This window comes from Aquarana catesbeiana, linkage group LG09, assembly GCF_042186555.1.
Source record: "Aquarana catesbeiana isolate 2022-GZ linkage group LG09, ASM4218655v1, whole genome shotgun sequence".
Lineage (NCBI taxonomy): Eukaryota > Metazoa > Chordata > Amphibia > Anura > Ranidae > Aquarana > Aquarana catesbeiana.
Genome location: NC_133332.1, coordinates 216,579,715 through 216,587,747, shown reverse-complemented (window position 1 = coordinate 216,587,747; position 8,033 = coordinate 216,579,715). Strand labels below are relative to the sequence as shown.

The 8,033-nt window shown below is 44.5% G+C and overlaps 1 long non-coding RNA gene across 1 annotated transcript in view; it reads left to right on the top strand.

Moving 5' to 3' along the window:
• The first annotated feature begins 5,959 nt into the window (after nt 1–5,959).
• LOC141108262 (uncharacterized) overlaps nt 5,960–8,033 on the top strand; it is a 326,101-nt gene continuing 324,027 nt past the window's right edge. Inside the window, exon 1 of the long non-coding RNA XR_012236043.1 lies at nt 5,960–6,145. This is a non-coding gene — a long non-coding RNA (uncharacterized lncRNA). The remainder of the gene's footprint in view (nt 6,146–8,033) is intronic.

Genomic DNA, 8,033 nt, shown 5'->3' with positions numbered 1-8,033 from the left:
GGTGCTGGATGTGACTGATACTCGACTAGTGCATTAGAAGCACAGCTTAGTCAAGGACACACCACCAGCCTGCTGAGTGGACAATGAAAGAACAGCAGCACACTAAAGAGCTCAACCTTTTGCACGCTCTCCTCCTTTTTTCTGTGAGCAGTTGTATAAACTGGCTTCAACTGCTGCCCCTCCCTCCTCAGTCCGAATGCTGCTGTGCAGAGGAACACAGGTGGATGATATCAACATAGCATTAGGTGCTTACTTTCTACATTTAATATTATTGCATTAATGGTGTTGTCTGTACTTCGGATATAATTACTTTTTAAAGTGAAACTAAACTTACCTCTGTTCCCTATACTGGTGTCAACGTCTCCTTCTGGGTTTGGCATATAGCCGCACACATGGGGTGTGTCAGATGTGCCTGGGCACACCCTAATCACCTCATGCAGCACTGATTCCCCCTGCTGTATTGGTGATTACTCTCCGTGTTCCTTCATAACTGAAGCATAATAAACTGTATTTACTATGCTTCCATTTGTGAATGAACAGGATTGCGGTCAGCACAGAACTTTTCCCACTCATTCACTTTCCAGTGCAGCTGAGGTTGCAGAGAAAAAGACTGTGGAATCTCTGTCTTCAGTCCTTTTTTTCTGGTCAAACATAAGACATCAGGGGTCTGATTAGACTCATGATATTTCAGCAAAGTCCCCCAACGGGGCTCCTAAAAAAAAATTGGAAAAATAAATAAATAATAATAATGTAAAAAGTACAAAAAAAATTATAAAAAAAAAAAAAAAAAAAAAAAATAAAACTACCGATACCATCCACAGCCCTACTGACACAGTCTACTGCTCTACTAACACCATCCTCTGCCCTTATGACAAAGTCCACTGTTGTACTGACTGACACCATCCACTGCCCCACTGACACCAACCTCTACAGTATATATAATATACACACACACAAGCATGTGTATTTGAGCTCTGGGTGCGCACCCTAATGCAATAGGATGTGCACACCTATGGTTTGGTTCCTACAGCTATCTTGATTGGCTAACTTGGGAAGATGTCACTCCTGTGCATACAATACTGGGACTGTACACTGGGCTGTGCATGCACACCTCAGTATACACTAAAGAAAATTACTAACAGAAAGGTAGGTATATATATTATTATACGTAATAAAAAAAACCTTCCTGATTGCAATTGTTTGTTTATTAGCTACAGTTCTGCTTTAAAGTGGAGTTCCACCCAAAAATGGAACTTCCACTTTTTGGAATCCTCCCCCCCTCCGGTGTCACATTTGGCACCTTTCAGGGGGGAGGAGGGAGCAGATACCTGTCTAATACAGGTATTTGCTCCCACTTCCTGGCATAGCTCACCGCGGCGCTTGCGGTGACCTATGCCACTTGCGGCGCCTACCCCGTCCTCCCCCGCTGTATTCTGGGAGACACACAGGTCCCAGAACACAGCAGGGACCTGAGAGGACGCGCAGCGCGACTCGCACATGCGCAGTAGGGAACCAGGAAGTGAAGCCGCATGGCTTCACTTCCTTATTCCCTTACCGAGGATGGCGGCGGCAGCAGCCGATAGCCAAAGGACGGATTGGCTTCGGCTGCTGACATCGCGGGCTCCCTGGACAGGTAAGTGTCCATATATTAAAAGTCAGCAGCTGCAGTATTTGTAGCTGCTGGCTTTTAATATTTTTTTTTCAGCGGACCTCCACTTTAAGTCCATTAAATTAGATGTACTACTACTTGATTTTTCCTATTAGAAAAGTTGTGATTACGTGGCAGTCTTGACCCCCTGTAGTCATAAGTTCCCAGGAGAGGCTGAGCGGGGTCAGTATAGAGGGGTGTACTGATTGAGTGCTAGGAGATCCAGTTCCCATGGTAACAGCAGTTGCCAAGCATAGGCATGTCTCACCTTGGTTTGCTGCCACACAGCAGTTACAGTCATCCCCCTCCCCCCTGGCATGTGCCCTAGATGTCTGTGTGTCACAGTCACTACACAGCCGCCTTGTCTGATAACTTACAGTTAGATCAATATTCAGCACTGTGCCGAGTGACAACATACATTGTACTCCATGGTGCCCACAGCTCACCACCATAGGCAAAGCACATTGTACAGCAAGGATTGGCAGTGTACTGTATGCAGAGATCTATGCCCAGGACTTCATGTCAGTGGATTTCTATATTGCATTATTATTTGTTATATTTCAGCAGCATATCAACTTCAGTAGTAAAATGTTAAAGCAGACCTAGCATCAGAAAGGTTTTTCATGTCATGTGCATGCTACCTGATATATAAATGTTAAACTTTGAGGAATGTATTACCTCTCACAGAGATCAGTCTGACAATGTATTCCATGCTTTTCTCTCAAGAAGGACAGAGCCATCTTTGTTCAGGCATCATCCATGGTCAGCATCTACTTCCTGCACTTATGCCGTGTACACACGATCGTAATTTCCGCCAGCAAAAGATTGAGAGCAGGTTTTCTATTTTTCCGACAGAAATTCCGACGGAAATTCCGATCATCTGTAGCAATTCCGACACGCAAAATTCCTACACATGCTCAGAAACAATTCGACGCATGCTCAGAAGCATTGAACTTCATCTTCTTGGCTCGTCGTAGTGTTGTATGTCACTGCGTTCTTGACGGTCGAAAGTTCAGAAAACTTGTGTGACCGTGTATGCAAGACAAGCTTGAGCGGAATTCCGTTGGAAAAACCATCCAAGTTTTTTCCGACGAAAACTCTAATCGTGTGTATGCGGCATAAGATGGTGGCTCAGAGATGATGGACACATGTAAACTCTGGTGCCTGTGCAGTTCTGGCCTGTGTTCACAAATGTCTGACAGAGATCATCTGCTCCTGCTGCAGCTTCTCACCTTGTGGCTTGCTACAAAGTACAATGTACAGTCTAAGTGATCACTGGGGAAGAGGAGACCAGCAAAATGCTTCTTCCTTCCTGCAGCAGACTGATAACATCATCTCAATCAAAGCAAAGTCACTGACAGAAGCTCAAGGACAGCTTTTCAATGATAAAAGGCAGTTTGTATATTCTTTATGTGGAATTGTACACTTACAGTGCCTTGAAAAAGTATTCATACCCTTTGAAATGTTCCACATTTAGTCATGTTACAACCAAAAACGTAAATGTATTTTATTGGGATTTTATGTCATAGACCAACACAAAATGGCACATAATTGTGAAGTAGAAGGAAAATGATAAATGGTTTTCAACATTTTTTACAAATAAATATCTGAAAAGTGTGGCGTGCATTTGTATTCAGCCCCCTGAGTCAATACTTTGTAGAAACACCTTTCACTGCAATTACAGCTGCAAGTCTTTTTTGGGGATGTCTCTATCAGCTTTGCACATCTAGAGAGTGACATTTTTGCCCATTCTTCTTTGCAAAATAGTTCAAGCTCTGTCAGATTGGATGAAGAGCGTCTGTGAACAGCAATTTTCAAGTCTTGCCACAGATTCTTAATTGGATTTAGGTCTGGACTTTGACTGGGCCATTCTAAGACATGAATATGCTTTGCTCTAAACCATTCTATTGTAGCTCTGGCTGTATGTTTAGGGTCGTTGTCCTGTTGGAAGATGAAAAATACAAACATATACCGCGCTGTCCAAAAGTACAAGGGTAGCAGCCAGCACAGCAGTGATTCAAAATGCAGAGATAAATATGTTAAAGTGCAGTGCTAAAATATGAGTACAATTATTTTGAATAAAATGTACAAAAATAAATGTCCATGTAGCGCTCTACCGCTGATAGGTAAATCTTGTGGGTTACTTGTTAGGTGAAGTTAGATTTGCCTCTGTTCAAGCTTGGCTGAGTTGCGTGTAGTTCCACACTGTGCCGGTGGGTGTCGTTGTCACCATGGGCTGGTGTTGGAAAGGCAACGTGTTGAAGCGTATGAGTGCTCCTCTGTCCCTGGGACAACTCGGTGGAGGTGGTCCTCCGAGTTGCATTCTAGGAGAGGGTATTTATGGGACAGACACCATGTTTAGGGGTTCATTTTCAGCCACCTGCTGGCCCTCCTGGCCGACAGGTATGCGTTAAGAGTACCACCTTGTGGTCCTCCATTCCGGAGGCCCACGTCGCTGTGGGTGGGCCCAGAAACCTGTCTGGGGCCTACCACAGCAGCAGAGGAATGGTCCTGAGCTGTCTATCCTGAGTGAAGAAGCTGGACAACCGAGGAGATCCCAGGGGAGGACCTGTCATGTTAGGATTATGCAGAGTGCTGGTCTGGAGAGGGGCCTGGTGACTCGGTTGGAGGACATATCCTGAAGTAATCTTACTGCATAGTACTGCCTGATTGGCTTAAAGGTTCAAGTACTGTGTCTGACATTCATCGCAAACCAATACATCCTGTGGCAAAGGATCGTACGGGTTTTATTCCAAAAAAGTCTGTGGCAGAGACTTTTGTTCGTGCTACGTACTGGCTGCTAGGCAAGTGAGAGAGGCCTATCCAGGCGGGCAAAGATTGAATCCAACAAGGGGAGTGCATTCAATTACAAGTGTTCAATTCCAAAGAATGTTCTAAAGAATACTAAGGAAAGATATTAGAGCTTCCCTGCAACTTTCCATCTACCTCTTTCCTGCTACTTCCTTTTTTACTTGTTCATTAAAGCATTGGAAAATATACTCAAGTGTTTGGTGCCTACATTGTCCAGAGGTAAACTCAACGGGACCCTAGACCCGGTGGCGGTGAAACAGAGGTATCAAGAGTGAAGGTAACAGCCCGCTTTAAACCAGCAGCTCCATCGAGAGTTAGTGCTACATCCATAAGTGAAAATATGGGGACCAATATAGGTCCTAATAGTGATAAACCAAAAAGTAGTCCAGTGAAATGAAAAAAACAGTCCAGGTGTATCAAAGCAATAATATGTCAGACTGCAAGTGTCACATAATTAGTGTAAATTGATAGAAGATCCACCACCACACCACTTATTATGTCACACTTACAGTCTGACATATTATTGCTTTGATACACCTGGATTGTTTTTTTCATTTCACTGGACTACTTTTTGGTTTATCACTATTAGGACCTATATTGGTCCCCATATTTTCACTTATGGACATTTATTTTTGTACATTTTATTCAAAATAATTGTACTCATATTTTAGCGCTGCACTTTACTTTAACATATTTATCTCTGTTGGAAGATGAACATTCGCCCCAGTCTGAGGTTTGGAACGCTCTGGAACAGGTTTTCATCAAGAATGTCTCTGTACATTGCTGTTCAATGCCTATATAGATCTAGGTTGGAGTTCTCAGTTTTAGTCTGACCATACACTGAGCAAATTTTGGACAGTTCCTGATGAAGTGGCTGAAATTCGCTCAGTTTTTAGGGACCTGTAGGTGGCCTCGACATCCCTTGATTGAAATTTCAAGGATCTGATTGGCTGAACAGCACCTGGATCCAATCGGATGCAAGCGCTCTTCAGGGATTTTGACAGTTGTCACAGCCAATGACCAAACCACAACAGCTGGAGGGGGAGATTCATCCATTCATGCTGTGTATGGTTGGTGTACATAGGAATCTGCTCCATTTTGTAATCTCTATATGGCCAGCTTTAAAAATACATGAACTGTCTCAAACCCTCTGATAACAGCAGGAGTGTGTTATATGAGACTGTTATACATACTAAGGAGCTGGAAGGGAACAGTCAATTCTCTCCCTGTACCCTCCAGCTAAAGTGTCGGGGTGAAAGTAAGTGGAGCGGTATAAGAAACAGAATACGATCCTCCATAAACCTCTTGTGCCGTTATGACTATGTGATCACTCTGATTCGGGTCTGTCCGGTGTGATCGGTTCCGTAGATCTCTGTAGCCGATCTACAATATTCTTCAATCTCAGCCACGTGCAGCTCTCATCGCTCAGCTGTGGGCACAACAACCCCGCCCTCTCACACACGACTGCAAGACGAACTGCACTGATTGGCTGCACTCTTCGGTCAGACCGCTGTCCAGGGTGCTGATCCCTTATCGATGCGCTCGGCGCTCTTTATCCTCCGAGCAGCGATCTTCGCTGTGCCTTGTTGCCTAGGAGACGCAGGACGCTGAATGGCTGCCTGCGAGGAGAAGCGTGTCCAGGACAGTATGGGGGTCCGGGGGGAACACGGGGAGCGGCCTGAGCAGGTAAATCCGGGGACATACGGGGGGAGGGGGCTGTGTTTCCTTATGCTGCCAGCTTGGGGGGCATAATACTCGTGGGGGGTCCGTACATAGGGCACATTTTCTAGCAAGTATAAGTGCATTCAATGCAACCTGTAATCAGTGCTACAGAGTTATAAGGCGATGAGAGGGGCGATACACCCTTCCCCCATACAAAAATAGAATCATTATCATTTTAGTCTATATTGAAATTTATCGTGGGAAGCACGTTTTCCCTGCAATCATTTGTAAAAGAGTTAGATATGGTTTGTTGTTTCATTTTAAAGGCCAACTTCAGGAATGAGAAGACATCTACCCCTGTAGTGCCCCCCACCACACTGCAAGGGTTAAATGCTGGTTATTTCTAGGGGGTCGAGGAACAGGTATTATTAACTACCCCATCCCCCGCTCTGAGGGATGGGGGGAGGGGCACTGCAAGGGTGTGTATTTATAGTAAAACCTTGGTTTGCGAGCATAATTCATTCCAGAAACATGCTTGTAATCCAAAGCACTTGTATATCAAAGCATTTTTTTTAAAGGGTATAAAAGAGAAGCACCTCTAAGTGTAGCAATAAGTTGCTAAATATTATACCGTCATTAAATGTAACCATATTGCTACACTTAGAGGCTCCTCTCTTCTTTTTTATACTTCAGTTGTGACATGATGCTACTCTTATATTAAGACATCGCTTGTATATCAAGGCAAAATTTATTAAAACATTTTGCTTGTCTTGCAAAACGCTCTCAAACCAAGGTTTTACTGTGTGTGTGTGTGTGTGTATATGTATATATATATATAATTTTTTTTTTTTGTGCGGCCACAGTTAGGCCTCTTTCACATGGACGATCCGTATGTCCATTTTTCATCCTTCCGTTTTCGGATGAAAAACGGACATACATTCATCCCTATGGAGCGTCGGATGTCAGCGGTGACATGTCCGCTGACATCCGACCCCGCTCCGATCCGAAAAGTGTAACGGAGGAAAAACCTACTTTTCCATCCGTTTTCGGATTGGATCGGGTGAAGACGGACACTACGGTCCGTCGTCATCCGATCCCCCCATAGGGGAGAGCGGCGCTCTGACAGGTCCGCCGCTGCACAGCGTGCAGCGATGCACCTGTCATCTTCCTGCTCAGCGGGGATCGGCGGAGCGATCCCCGCTGAGCCAGTGGATGTTCACTGGGCGGATCATCACTGATCCGCCCCGTGAGAAAGAGGCCCTAGGCTTAAAAGGATATGTTCACTTTTTGCAAAAAATAATAAATACACATATTTTATGCAGGTAAAAAAATTTGTATTTTATTTATTTATTTTTTTGGAGCCTGCAAAGCATTGCACCAGGATCACCAGACCTCTGATCTCATGCAGGTCTCCTTCAGATCTGTCAGTATATCTGTGTGTACATCCTGTATGGGTAAGCAGATACAATCCGACAGGAAACATGAATGAACTATCACAGCGCCATGGTAGTTCATTGAAAACTACAAGCCGACAACCGCACAGGCCACCCGGACCTGGTAGTTCTATGCCTGGAGCCCTGTCAATTAGTGACGTGGCCGGGCAGGCTTTTTTTTTAAATTGTGACAGCTGGCGGGGAGGGAGAAGAACCCCTGTAGCTGTCACAGCGGGGATTGGGGAGGTGCGGGGACTGGTCCCTTTGTAACATGTTGCACCCTGAATATCAGTACAACATGTAAAATGTTACGAAAGGTGAACTTATCCTTTAAAGCAGGAATAAACTCTCTCAATCGACATTGACTATTTTCTATCCTTATGCTGCGTTTCACAATACAAGGTATTTTTTAAAAATCCTGAATCGCTTTGCGAACGTTGTCTCACAAGATGAGCAGGATTCAAGCCACTGGGGTGTGA